This window comes from Pinus tabuliformis, chromosome Q (assembly GCF_031772625.1).
Source record: "Pinus tabuliformis cultivar Carrire ecotype Pingquan chromosome Q, CPIR1, whole genome shotgun sequence".
In the NCBI taxonomy this organism is placed as follows: domain Eukaryota; kingdom Viridiplantae; phylum Streptophyta; class Pinopsida; order Pinales; family Pinaceae; genus Pinus; species Pinus tabuliformis.
The window spans coordinates 889,672,362-889,687,572 of NC_142296.1; the positions used below are offsets into that span (position 1 = coordinate 889,672,362).

At 36.7% G+C, this 15,211-nt stretch overlaps 1 pseudogene; it reads right to left on the minus strand.

Annotated features, from left to right (window-relative positions):
- Positions 1–6,344: 6,344 nt before the first annotated feature.
- On the minus strand, positions 6,345–7,205 carry LOC149222325 (uncharacterized; annotated as a pseudogene).
- Between the last annotated feature and the right edge of the window lie 8,006 nt (positions 7,206–15,211).

The window sequence follows — 15,211 nt, forward strand, 5'->3', positions numbered from 1 at the left end:
AATATGTGTGATTCCCTTGATTTCTCTACTTTGGAATCCTCTTCGGTCTCCAATTTGTTTCGGTGAAGAATAAATGTGTACAAAATTTCACACAAGATTCATGCACAAGCTCAACTCAATTTTACAATGTGCAGGTCTATCCATGCGTATGATGTTTAGACTCATGCATCAGTTCAATTGCAAAGAACTAAGTATTGCATACCAGCATTTTCGCCAATACTCTCCACTGTGAATCAAGTCCCCTCAATCCACACTGAATTTAATAATTTTATTATACAGGGTTTTCTCTAATGCTCCACACAAAAATCTATTTAACCTGATTCATGATTCGTTGATTGCTTTTGTCATATGTAAATAGTTACCCACATGTTGGGAACTCCTTTTAAAAATTGCAACACTTTAATGCAAATATAATAGCTCAAAGTATATTTCAGTCCATTCGAAACTTGGAAACCCCTCAATCTATGCTTTTATCTTCAAACCGATTGATTTGTGTCTCTTCCCTCAGATCACAATGGCTATTACTCGACTCCTTCCTCTTCTTTACACACAAGTATTTGCAGATTACAATGCAAACACAAACCATTCTTCATTCGATTATTCTCAACTCTACATGCATGAACAAGATACTTCACTTTGATACCATTTGAAAGAATTTAAATAAACATATATAATATATCAAAGAGATATATATCAGAGAGATAAAACAATAGAGACATGGCGGAAAATCACTGAAGTCTGAATGTACATGCTACAATATTAATACTTTAGTTGAGTAAATATCTCAACCATACACTAATCTAAGAGTCTAATTATTTGGAGAGAATCTCTCAACCAAATAGACCTAAACAAACTCCCAAGTTTCAGGAACTAACTCATTCTAGAATAGATAGGTAGGAATAAATCCAAGTTTCATAATTTGAATATTTTGGACTTATTATTGTTTTTGTGTGAGAGTGAGGGTAACATAAGTGGAAACGTGTATATCCAACAACCTTTCATGAGGTAACTAATTCAGTCCATTTGGGAGGAACTTACAACTTTTAGATCAGAGTTGGTTTCCATGAAAGAGCTTTCTCTCCTTGCTAGATGGGGTATACCTATGTATGTTTGATGATGGACCTTGGTAATGCAAAATTCAATCCATTTGGGAGAACTTACAACTTTTAGACTAGAGTTGTTTTCCATGAAAGAGAATTTTCTCCTTGCTAGATGGGGTATACCTATGTCTGCTTGATGATGGACCTTGGTAATGCAAAATTCAGTCCATTTGGGAGAACTTACAACTTTTAGATCAGAGTTGGTTTCCATGAAAGAGCTTTCTCTCCTTGCTATATGGGGTATACCTGTGTCTTCTTGAGGACGTACCTTGGTAATGCAAAATATTTGATGCAATTTCCATTTAAAAATAAAGAATGGGTAAGAAAAATGAGAAAGAAGGGGTTGAGAGACAAAACTTGGACTATTATCAAACAAATATGTACACGTAGTTCATTTTCAATTATTATAGATGGGTATGTACATCATCCTTAAAACATACAACACAATACACATCATATTAGCCATATGAAGTCAAAAATCATTTCTTCTCAATGCCAAGGATCTTAAGGATTCTATATTTGAACTCTCAAGCACAATACCAAAGCATGAAAGAGACTTGCAAGAAAACATAAAGTGGGAAAGAAAAACCCTGATTGGGAACAATAAAAGCTGACGATATACAAATTTTGAAATGAGACTTGGTAATGAATATTGAATTTAATGCACATTAATAACCAACAATTTGGCATTGCCCTAAGCTACCTAAAAATATTTACCATTTCTAATCTTCATTGTATGCCATCTGATATTTTGACTAATCTTCCCATTCTTTAGAGGAACAATCATGGAAATCAATGCAAGTTCCATAATACCCACCAAGTAGTTCTTTTCATTGCTGCTTGACATTGCTAAAATAAATCTTAGATCCCAAACCAAGAGAAAATGATCACGCTGACACTATGTATGGTTGTGGCCCACCAAATGCAAATTATTAGCAATAGTAAATTATTCTGAAGGATTGAAATTATTCGTATGTTGCATGTGGATTTGATTTAAAATTTTGAAAGGATTAGAATCTATTTGTATGATGCATGCGAATCTAATTAGTCTTAGACATGATTCATTGGGAATAACTCTAATTGTTATCTTTAATTCATATTTATAATTTAAATATTCAATTAAACTACATAAAATATAACATCTTTTTCTTCTATGGTACTCTTTCCTATACCTTATGGCGTTTCTTTTGCAACATATGGTGCAATTTCTAGTTACATCAGTTTTGGTCCTTTTTTTTAAGCTTACTTTTATTTATCAAAATTGGAATTACATTATTTAGATGCTATTCAGAAATATATCAGATTGGAGAAATATATCATGATTTTTTTCTTCAATCCCTGAAAAATTCCGCATATCCACAACTGTGCTATATAACATTCCTCATAAACTAGAGCTTAGATCTCTAATGTTTCCAGAAAATATTATATTCTTCAAAGTGCAGTCAGTATCGTAGATATCTACCTACAACCCTTTATGCAGAAATACATGTATGTTGACTAGTGGTTTTGTTGAAAATAAAGATCAGAGAGAGAAGCACCATATTCTATTTTGATGCTCGGTCATATGGAGCATGCAGAGGGTGCGATATTTTATTTTGGCATAACCCAATTAGAGTGGCTTTGTTTCATAGTTTCCATTGAGCTTGGCATTCTAAAGCAAGTAAGTAGCTTAGGTCTTGAAACCAAATACAAACAGAGCCATTCACGCCTCTCAGTGAGTAGCATCTTAGAAGCATGATCTCAGTTGACAGTGACTGCAGAGACATACAATTTAATTCCTCAAAGAATAGAGGGATCCATGTTGGTAAGATGAAAAGGCCACAGGCCTACCGTTTACTGATTAGGTGGGGAACTTATTTCCCGTGTGGATTTGCCAATCCACTACTTCATGGTGGATCTGAACCATCTCCAGCTGCACAAAATAGTTGTTGCTTCGAATGATTAATTAAAAAAAATTGACAAAGAAAACCTGTGGAAGTGTTTGTAGGGAAAGAGAATCTTTTGGGGAGGGGATGTCCTCCCAAGAGCCAATGGAGTTCTGTTCATGAATGGTTTTCTTTGATTTCTTCAAACGCTCTTATGCGTTACCAAATTCACTGCCCAAGAGTTGGGAATTGGTTTCGTTTGTAGATTGGAAATGCAGATTCACCGATTTGCCACTGGGACCCTCAGAAACCATCTTGAGCTGCAGGAAATGATTCCTGCTTGTAACAATTAATTAAGAAAATAATTAAAAACCTGTGGAAGTTTTTGTAGGGAAAGAGATTTTGTAGCGGGGAGGGAATGGGGACCCACATCCAATGGGAGATCTGTTCTCCTATGTTAAGAGCATGTGTTTCCTCCTAGGATGTGTCCACCATACCAATAAATTTTTCATTCAATGCCGTGTTTCCTCCTCCATAATTTTAACCATACCATTTCTATCCACCTATGTACGCATGTCTCTAGATTCAGATTCAGCTTAACTACCTGTGTACGCATGTCTCTGTGTATTGTGTTATGTGTCCATTGCTTTAATCCAAGGTTTTTAACATGTCAATTAAACCCACCAATGAATTTATTGAGTTTAATGGAACCAACTTCCCGCTTCTATCATCTTGCGGTTACCCTCCTTTTCTTTTGACAAGTTTATTAAACTTTCAAATTAATATATATAATATCCATTTTCAAATTAATAATAAATACATACATACAACTCTGTTTTGTGAGTTACTCTTTCTTATCATCACTGGTTTATTCAACTTTTAAATTAATAATAATCCAATCCAGCTCAGCCCAGCTCTGCTCTTTTGCATCAATTGAGAATTATCAGTTATATATGTATAGCCCTCTTTAGCTTCAATCCGAAATCATATCCATCCTTCGATTGCCTCTTTTTTAAATAACCCGACTCCATAACTTGGGGTTGTAATGACAAAAGTGCTCCAAGAAAGGAAGCTCTTTCATTCTTCAATCAGCTGTAAAACAACAATTCCCTTCTCAAAGGCTTTGATGTCTCGCTCCTTGACAATTCCCCATGCATAGTTCTGAAATCCATCAGAGGAAATGCACAGCAGTGCACCAGACATAATTTGTTTCGACGAGCTCCAATCAACTGGATTCTCTTTTGTTGCTCTGAAACGGATGCAGTGCTCCAGACCTTGATCCCCGCATTGGATCCACATTAATTTCACTTCCTTGTATCTCTTAATATTATCTGGGACAAGATTCTTGCGGAAGTCATGCCTCAGAGAGGCGAAGCAGTCCTCACGGACCAAATGAAAGTGTGTGGACAAGTATTCGTCAACACTATTATAAGTCTAGCGTATTCTGTTGACAGGCAATTGTTCTGTGCCATGGGAAGATATTTCATCTTCAGTTGGGATAATTGGCAAAGTCCTCATGTTTGGATGCCTGATTTTGCTCATTAGTTCAAATTCACTCTAAAATTCATTGTCTGCCTGTTTTCTATTTTCATCTAGCATCTTGACCGCAACACAAAAATCAACAAGGAACTTCAAGCCTGATAAAAATTTTAAATCACTGATCTCCTCCTGCTTCTCCATGACAATCTGCACAAGTGCACCAAAGGTTTCGTTTCCCTTGGAAATGTTCACCTCTGCTATGCTTGCAACCTGGATACCTGCAACTTCTGGTATTTGATCAAGCCATTCACGCAAGAGCTGGACTTGAGCTATATAATTGTACTGCAAGGCAATGTCCATTGGCATCACTCCAGCAAAAATAAGAGATCTCACATGTTGCACGACAATATATGCTTCCCCTTCATTATAAAATGAGCCTTTGCCTACAGGATCCAAATGTTCCTCGCAGCCAAGTATCAGAAACTGGAAGACTCGTGGAATGAGCTTCATCATTACATTTACAAACATAGAAATTTATACACAGATCCACTATAGTGATTCACTTACTGCTATTTATTATCTACCTAAATCTGCTGACTATAGCCACTCTTTACCGACTAACACGTCGACTACAGCCGCTCTATGCCGACTAATGTCGTCATACGGTCAGGCGTGATTAATGTTCTAACACCTCCCCTTAATCACGACGACCTAAAATTTAACTTTGCCTGCTGGTCTAAGTCTCAGCTAGGCTTACAACAATATATTTCATTTTTGACTTCTTGCTAAGGGGTCCATGCTTGTTCCAACGAAGGCTCTTTTGAGCTCTAAACATAAACAAATGACCGTAGTGCTCTCTCCTCATTTCGTCTCTAGAACACAGAAATCACATTCATCAGACAACTTCAACCAATTCGACCTTCACCAAAGCCTTTACCCGCTGCAAACCGATTTTTCTACAACATTCAAAGAACATGAAGAACAGAGAGCAACAACAACGTTCCAATCTTCACAGCACCACAATGCTACTCAAACAGTCATCGACTCAAAATATAATTGTCTAGCAGTATTAATGCAGGTCGCTTCTCCAGGAAGCTCCTCACGGCTCCAACGCTTAACACACAGTCTCCTCCAAGATTCACAACAGCGGCGCTTCTGCGGCTCTCAAGCTCTCAACACACAGCGCCCTCTTTTACCAGCACTTCACAGCTCCTCCTGGGAAATCCGTAGCTCCTTCAACAAGCGGCTCTCCTCGGCCCTCCAGGCTCCACACACGGTGCTTCAATGATTCTCTTTCAACAACACTCTGCAACAAACAACTTTTAAAAAAAATACTCCAGGTGGCACACAATCCACCACTCTTCAAACATAAATGGGATCTCACTCCTTGAGACCTTCACACCACCGAAACCTCCTCTAAGCATCCAAGCAACACAGAACTCAATGCATCCTCAACACACAAGATTCGACATGGTGATTGACACCCTGGCAGATGCACATCAAGGCTAGCCACATCGCTCCGCCTCACCTCACACAGTCTGCACTTAACACAACACTCTTCTAACACAGATCCTACCTTATTCAGGCACCACTGGGCCTTCCTCACAGCTCACCTGAGTGAGCCAACAACTGGCTGAGCACACAGCTCCCAACTATATGAGCACAACTACACGCACAGCTCCTTCTCAAGTTCACAACCACACCATAATGCAACACAGTTCTTACAAACATATATCTCCAGGTGGTAACAAACTCGAGTTTAAACCGTCAGCTCTAATACCATATCAGAAACTGGAAGACTCATGGAATGAGCTTCATCATTTGCAAACATAGAAATTTATACACAGATCCACTACAGCGATTCACTTACTACTATTTATTATCTACCTAAATTTGTTGACTACAGCCACTCTTCACTGATAAATGCCATCATACGGTCAGGCACGATTAATGTTCTAACACCAAGTGATAGACTGCCATAAGGCATGCATGTGTCCAACAAAAGAAGACCGCAAAGAGCATCCGTACTTGACTCCTGAAGAAGTTGTTCCGTAATATATTTTGGCATCCATTTCTCAGGGCATTGTTCCATGCATACATTTTTGGAGCCAAGAAAGTCATCATTACCAGATAACCACAGAGAACTTGAACTTGATTCAGGGAGCTGCATGCTTTCACATGCACTTCTGAAGCTGTCATAGCCAGAATTGTTCCTTATGGATCCATACTGGTGGAAGGGATCATCGAACGCCATACATGATTGACCAAAAGCCTCATCTCCAGGAAATAGAAGCATTCGTCTTCTTTTACAACGGGGATTATTATCTTGAGAAAAGTCTTGAATTTGGCAAAAATAAGAAGCAGTTGCCTGACTGGATTCACCTTCATTATCAAGGGACAAGATTGACAGTTGGGGTTGCTGAAATATCTGAGGCAAAGGTGTCGATGCAAGCATATTGTAAACATCGCCATGCGTCCATTCATCACAGAGCAATCGAGATATTGCCAAGAAAATCTATGTCGAGAATTAGATTATCATAGTACCCCCAGTCCCAAGAGCTGTTTGCTGCTGCCATTACACTGGTGGGTGTGGATGCATAGCACACACTGAGAGTCTCAGATATGCAGTTTTAGCTGAGATTTAATATTTCTCGAGATATAAGGCCATTTATGCACCGATGTTTTTCTGCTCCCACTGATCCAACCACTCTATTATACTAAAATACAATATCTGAATACCATGCCACCGAATATACCACATGATTATTGAATCACATCACCTCATACCTAATATATGCCCACTTGCAAAACACAATGTATAGATAAATTCTTAACACCAATAGGATTCAATATCAGTTTGCCAATATCTGATTCTCGATTTCATCTCCGAGAGTCAAAATGTATGGATGTGATAGGTAAGGGAAAAACATCGCAAATACTTGGAATGATTTTGTTGTTGGGTTTATGGCTGAGAGTCAGAATGTATGGATGTGATAGGTAAGGGAAAAACATCGGAAATACTTCGAATGATTTTGTTGTTGGATTTATGATCGGTGCCATATGTGATAGAAAACCTGTAGTTGTATGTTTCATTGGATCTCTATTTTCATCCTTGACTAGGTTTATTTTCAAATAAGGTTTTTTTTTTCTATGGAAAAATGGAAGTTGTTGTTTTAACTTTGGTCATTCCCACATTGCTTCCAGGCCATTTGACAACATTAACAGATGACTAGTTCAAGCTTTCATTAATTCTAATATGGATGGCCTTTCACCATATTTGAAGCTAGAAAATGTATTCATCTCCAAAATTGAAAAATTCAAAGATGGTCCATGTCTCAACAAATTTGGTGGCAGTTTTCAAGCAACAAATTTGAGATGCATTTTCTGAGCAATTGGAGTCAAATTTCAAAAATCCAAAACTTGGTTTTTTTGCTAATGACACTAATTAGATGACTAGCAAGAATTTATGTGAAATTTTGAGCAGATAGGGATATTTTGATAGTTTTCTAAAGAGTACACACTCAGCTTTTGTGAATGAACAATCTTCCCAAAGTCTGTGTTTTTACACTTAGATTTGCTGGTGTAAATGAGCATGATAATGTTGAGCAACATGTTAATAGAGTTCTTAACCTTGTTAATTTAGCCAGGAGTGTACACATCAAATTTGGAATATGAATTCATATGGTGACAATGAGTCAAGTATGGGTAGTGATTATAAGCCATTACAGTGGTGAACTTCCTGAAGTATTGTTGCAAATTGCATTTGCATAGTGAAACAAAATAAGAACAAGTGTCATTTTTCTATAGGACATGTAGGTAGAGCGGTTTATAAAGGATGAACCATTGGTGGATGTCTTTCACATATGGACATTGAAAAGATTGAAAAATCAAACATTTGAAAGCATACACATTGCAATAATGCATAATAAAATAAATCTATTGCTTTTTTTTTTGGTCTTGCTATAGTGAGTTGAGCTCATTTTGAAGGGAGAACATGGATGGATTTTCTCTTTCAGTTTGTTGGGAATAACAACTTTGGTTGAGTGACTAGGTTTTATAACATAGCATCTAGAAATTTTCACTAGTCCACAGTTGGAGGCCTTCTAAATGTTACATTTGGAAATACGACTAAGATAATCATCTCATTATATGCTCTCTATAATGGAAAGATTTGCATTGTGCAACAATATTTACTTGGTTCTATCTTTTCAAACATGTTGCTTGTGCTTGGATGTTCCCTTTTCATGGATGGTGTTATTCATCATAAGAAAGAACATGTCGTTAATAAGGTTGTTGCTGTTGTCAACTCAAAATTATTATTGATGGAACTGTTACAGGCCTACTTTTCCAAGTTGTGTTAAACTTTACACACACAAAAAAAAATTAATTATAGGTTGGATAATTAGAATTATCCCTTTCAAGATTTAGTAGTTGTGTAATGTTGGTAGCCTATGTATTCCACCTTGTCTTCCAGCTGAAGAGTCACATAAATATTTATGACCTCATAGATCAGACTCAAGGATACCCAGAAAGTGATTATGTTTCAAAAGAATTCAAGGAGTTCAGATCAAGAGGAATATTCGAAGTATATCATGACTCTTTTTCGAGAAGAAATTTAATCAATTCTTTAAGGCTCTATGAGCATAGACATGTGGATTCTATTCATAGGGGATCTTTATGTGGTTTCAATTGTGATATGTTTTTGCTTGGAAGCTCAGTGACCTATTTAACAAATATATGGAATCTTCCTTCCATCATGGTAGGAAGACATGGATTTAGAAATGAGTTCCTTCACATCTCTTAAATATTTGTGTTCAGTTCATAGAGTGAGTTTCAACCAAAATCAAGTGAAAAAAAAATTAATGTGGAGAATGTGGTAGAGTACAACACTATCCTAGATTCTTTATCTAGTGCCTTCTTAAGTTTCATGCTTTGATAATGTCTCCAATTGAGATAAGATGGTTTTTTAGCACCATAATAATTTTGAAAGAATGTAGAGAGACATTTCTACATCTACCATATAATAAAAGAAGAGACACAAAATTAAAGGCTACAACAGAATCAAAATATATAATATTGGACAAAGGTGCACAAAGGAAAATTCTCCAGCATTAGAAAAGCAAGTGTTATCTGTTGTTTTGTAAGTACGAAGGTGGTAAAGCTAAAGGTGTGACATAAGAAGATGAAACGAACAAGTGAAATTTAAATGTGAAGGTAAATAACATCCACGGAAGAGTATTAGCAAGAAACTTATTTTCATATCCAAGGGCATGAATATAGTAGTCAAAGGTCAATTGGAGAAATGCTAACAAAACTTTCTATATTTGCTAGGTTAGGTAGTTAACAGAATTTCGAGGAAGCAATATCATCAACTCCAAATTTCAAGGCAGAGGATCAACAATCAAAGGATATCATCCAATTTTAAAGGAGGAAAATCAACATTCTAATGATCAACTACAAATTTGAAGAAGGAATATCAACATCAATAAATTAATTTCCATATTTAAGGTAGAAGATTTTCAAACTGGTCCAAGTTTATGGTCACAAATTAGAATTTTTTGATAAGATTTGATGTTGGGAAGCTTTTAATATATTCAATATTGTAATTCTCTATTTATTCTTTGATTTCAAAGGAAGAAGGGTTCACTTTTGGGCTTAGAAAGACTTGTATTTTGTGTAAAAGCATGATATTTTCAGAGTTTAATAAAATGTCTATGGCTTTAGCTTTTGATATACTTTGTTTCATATGTAAGTGATTTCCAGTTTCCATTATCTCTTCTTCATATTATTTGAAATTGTGTCAATTATTGGGAAAGTCTAGGTTGAGAATCAACCTCCCTGACATTCCACTGAAAGGTTATGTTCAATGCTGGGGAGATTTGTTCTCCTCCACATCATTAGATTATTTCTATTGCATAATTGAAATTTATATTTTCTTAAGCCGTTGAAGGATCTTCTCACACTTTTGGATCTTATTAGATGAATTATATATTTAGAATGAATATCAATGTTACCTGATATCTATTTAGTCTTCTTTACTCATATTTAAAGTTGTCATTAATCTTTCATGGCTAGATGTTGGCACCTTAATTGAGCTCTTTGAAGAGATGACTTTCTTTATTTAAGAAGGGATTTGAAACCTTAAGAAACCACCTCTCAAATGACCCAGTTAAATATGGCCACTATGCTTAAAAGGCTACTTTTCATTTCTATGAACAATCATTAGCCTCGTAACATTTGAGGGAGCCCCCTCTAGTTCAAGAGCCAACTTGGGCTTATAATAGGTTGAGTTGATTTCTTGGCACAATTTCCAACCAATAAACTATATTCTTCGTGCAATGTGGTTATATTTGATGACGTACAGACTTGCTAATGAAGAAAAGCTAGATGAAACTCTTGTTTTGTATGGGCTTCCGGATTGATCTCCCAGTTTTATGGTTTCGCAAAATTCCTAGTTTTTAAATTGGGGTACAAGGCTTGTCCCTTCTGTTATCACTGAGAACTGCAGTTGCATGTATATAGGTTAAGTCCAAAATTTCATGGGTAAAAATGAATGTTATATGGTTGTTCTCCTATGTTTACCACTTAGGGGTCATGTTTTTCAATGATATTGTTGAGAATCATTTTCAAAACCGCGAGTCATCCTCCATCATGATTGATTAAGATATGTCTTGTCTCGTATGTGTCATTTGTCCTTTTCGCAGTTTCGCAGCACCTTTTCGCAGTTTCGCAGCACCGTTTGATTGGCTGATTCTGCAGCATATTAATGTTTTAGCCTTTTCGTAGCGCCAGCCATTTCGCAGCACATATCACTGAATTATAATTGTCTGCGCTACGAAATCGCGGATTCGGGATTTTGCAGCGCACATTCTTGAAATGTCATGTCCAGGGATGAGTCATTGTGTCCGGTCGGATTGTTGTCAGTTTATGTACCTTCCAAGCAATTACGAGGCATCATTCCACCAATAGGTTCAGAGTCATGCACATTAAGTTCATTTAAATGTTCTTGTCATGCATGGTTGTGTCATGATGTTCTATTATTATTACTTGAAGCGGCTAGCTTATATGTTAAGTTATTTGAATTGTAATGAGCCCGAGTTTCTTCTTCAAGAGAGCTGCATTGCAAGCGAGCCTGTGTTCTAAAGTTTGAAGTTGCTTGTTGAGTTGAAGCTGCCGGTGTTACTGTGTGCAAAAGTTTTCAAGGCGTAATGGAGAAGAAAGAGCATCGGTCAGGAAGGTGTCAAAGGGCAGAACCCAAAGGATTAGACTTGACATTGAGGGAGGAAGGTGTTAAAAAGGCATTCAAAGACGCTGGTTGCTGGAGTTTTTGTGAAAAGCTGAAGGGAGGACACACTCAGGTAACAAAAGAATTTGCATTGAATTTTACAGGCTTGAGTTCCAAGGTATCTATGTTAGAATTCCCAGTATCTCCAGAGGTTATTGCTATGGTAACTGAGATTCCTAGAGGAGGGCAGGAGTGGTTCAAAAATTTCAAATTTGATATGAGCCCCTGTAAAATATTCTTGAAGGAAGCCTATGTGAATGAAGATTTGACCAAGGCTATACCTAGAAGTTATGTTAAGGAGAGTTATGCTATGCTTCTTACTTGTATTCAAAAATATTTAACTTGTGAGGGCAGATATAACAAAGTTTATTCATATCATTTCAAGTTGTTGCTGCATTTCACGGGTAAAGCACCTATAGATCTCCCATTCTACTTGTTTCAAAGCCTCAGTAAGATGTGTGATAAAATTCAATTGAGGAAGGATAATTGTGAGTCATCACTGTTTCATCATGGCCTAGTTAAACTGTTAGTGATGGATGGCTTGCAGAAGATTGGTAGGGATTGGGATTCTTTCATTTATATGGCCGGTTTCCAGAGTAAGACAGGCCTCACCCCACAGCCACTTAGAGAAAGAGAAGAATTAATGGAGGAACCCACTATTGTTGAGCTTAGGAAGGAGGCTAGGGAGAAAAAGAAAGTTAAATCTCAGTTGAACAAACCAGTCAAACCCTTGGTTATTAAAGAGCCACCTCAGCCACCTCAGTCATCATCAAAGGAAAAGGTCAAGCAAAAGAAGGATGTTCATGGATCAGCTGAATCTGAAAAAGCATCAAGAGTTAAAACTAGGGGTCAACTAAGCAAGGAGAAAGGTAAATCAGTAGCTGTGGAAGAAAGTCCAATTTCAAAGGCCAGTCTAAGTGACCTACTTGAGGCTATTGAATTTGAGCAGGGAGAACCAGTGCATCTTGAACCCATGCATATTGATTTGACCCAATCTTCTCCTGAGAGTACTAAGAAGTCAAAAGCTTCGAAAAGATTAAGGTTTGATGAGCCTAGTGAGGTGTTTATGTTCAAGCCAAGAAGGCCAGTTACAAGGAAGCAAATTAAAGAAGCTGAGAAAGTGAATAAAGAAGAAGAAGTTGTAAAGGAGAAAGTGCATAAAGCAAAGAAAGCTGTAAAGTCACCCAGAACAGAGGTAATTGAAGTGTTGACAAAAACAGTGGAGGCAGTCAAACATAAAGATAAGAATAAGAAGGTCATCATCACCCAAGGAGGAAATGTGATTTCCATAAAGAGTCAAGTGAAAATAGCCATAAAGGATCAGGTGGGAGCAACCAAAGAAGAAATTGTCAAAGCTAAAAATGTGTTTAAGGAAAGTGCAGTTAGGTATGCCAATTATAAAAGAGCTGTGTTAAAGGGCAGTAAAAACCTAATGGGTCAGACAGATTCCGTAGCTGATGTATATACCTGGACGGTCCCAGCCCTCAAGCAAGCTAAACTCCTCAAACAAATGAACCTGACCCTGAGAGCTAAGAACAAAGCTTTAAAGAAGGAGGTTTCAAATTTGAAGATGCGGCTAGGTCAGCTAGCTCATTAATTTGAGGAAAAGGTGATATTTTCAGTTTTGGTCAATTTTGTTTGGGTTCTACTATTTTGAAATCATCTAAGTCTTTGGCACCTGTAGAGGAAGTTTGAAAGGTCAAAAGTTCAAGCAAAGGAAGCTTTAGTGCAAATGCATTCTGTTTTAGTAAAAACAGCAGTTTCGTAGCGCGCTACGAAACTGCTGTAGGTGCTGTTTTATAAGAAAAACAAGGAGTTTAATGATGAGGTCAGCAAATTTTTGAAGGAAAAGCCTCAAGGACATAATGGAAACCATAAAAGACTCCCCTAGCTATTCAGAGAATGACAGATGTGCATTTTGAAAAGGTGAAATATTTTGTTTCTAGCTCAAGTCTCGTTAAAGGCACTTTATGACCGAATTGTTAGGGTTTCTGTTAAAGTTTTCGGAGATTTTTGTTTGTACACTTGTTCAGCTCACAAAGCTTCCAGCTCATTGGAAAGTATGGTGATATGCGTTGTTTATGAAGAATTAGAGAGCAGGGGACATGTTCTTTAAGAAATGAAGAATGTTGGGAGACAGGGACCGTGAAAACAGAGCACATCTTTTGGTTAATCAATGAGCCATCTGCGCAACAAGAATCCAAAGCCAGCTCGTTCAGTGTATTCTCCTCCAGGATACTTCAACCAAAGTAGATAGAGGACATGTGTCAAGACTCAGAAAAGCATCATGCTACGAGGAGGACAGATTTTGGGTTTTGAGTAAATTAAGATCATTTGTAATTACAGTTCAGCAATCATGTAATTAATGAATTAGTTATACAGTAGATAAGGATAGTTAATAGCAACCTTCGATGCTCCCCTCACGCTGGAGGAGGAAGCTCGAGGTGGTTAAGCATGTAATCCTATATATGTATCAAACTGGGATGTAATTAGGGTTGGATGTTTTTTGGAAAAAACAGAGTTTATATTGGCTTATGTAAAGACTTGTTACAGTAATATAATAGACTACTTTGTTCTTCTCAGGATTCATACTTTGTTCAGATGCTCAAGATGTATGTGGCTTTGTCTTATCCTTTATGTTTTCCAGCTCTATAGATATACAATCACTCTGAATTCACCTAGTTGCTCAGATTTTCTGTGTATATTTATGAGTTGAGGTTCATTTGAGAAATGTTTTGAGTGTTTAGACTTTACATGCCCTGACTTCCATGAATGTGTAGTTTATGGCTTACTGAAATGGTGTTTGACTCCATGAACCCAATGGAAGAAATCTTATGTTGTCTGTCCAACCAGCATGTTTATTAAAGTTTTCATATCAAGAGTTAGCCCTCTTAGTGTTAATCATAATCAGTAGTTTGTTTTGAGAGAGCCCTCTCAGGTTAGGGAGGCTAATCCTTAGCCAAGAGTCTGGTCTGAAACAGTTACATAAAATCTTACTGATTGGCAGCCCTCAGTACCTGATTTTGTGATAACACCTTCCATGTCTATAAAGGTGGAAGAGTTATGATGCATTTTGTATTCACATTGTGTGCTTTTGGAGCAGATATTAGGATGTCCTTTTTTTCTGTTTCTTTTGTAGATGAGTAGTCTAAACTTCTTTGTACCAGACTATTATGTTCCACCAAGTTTCTAGGATGGGGCCCTACATGTGGTATATATATATATCTATCTATATATATATATATATATATATATATATATATATATATATATATATATATAGATATATACATACATATATATATATATATATATATACATACATACATATATATATATATATACATACATATATATATATATATAATAAATTTGAACCTTTGACATTTAGAGGACATTTCTCTCAATAAGTATGAAAATCATGCTGGGAACAGTTTCTGAAGTTTGGAGTCTTTTATTTTTAAGTTAACTAATTGGTTTGG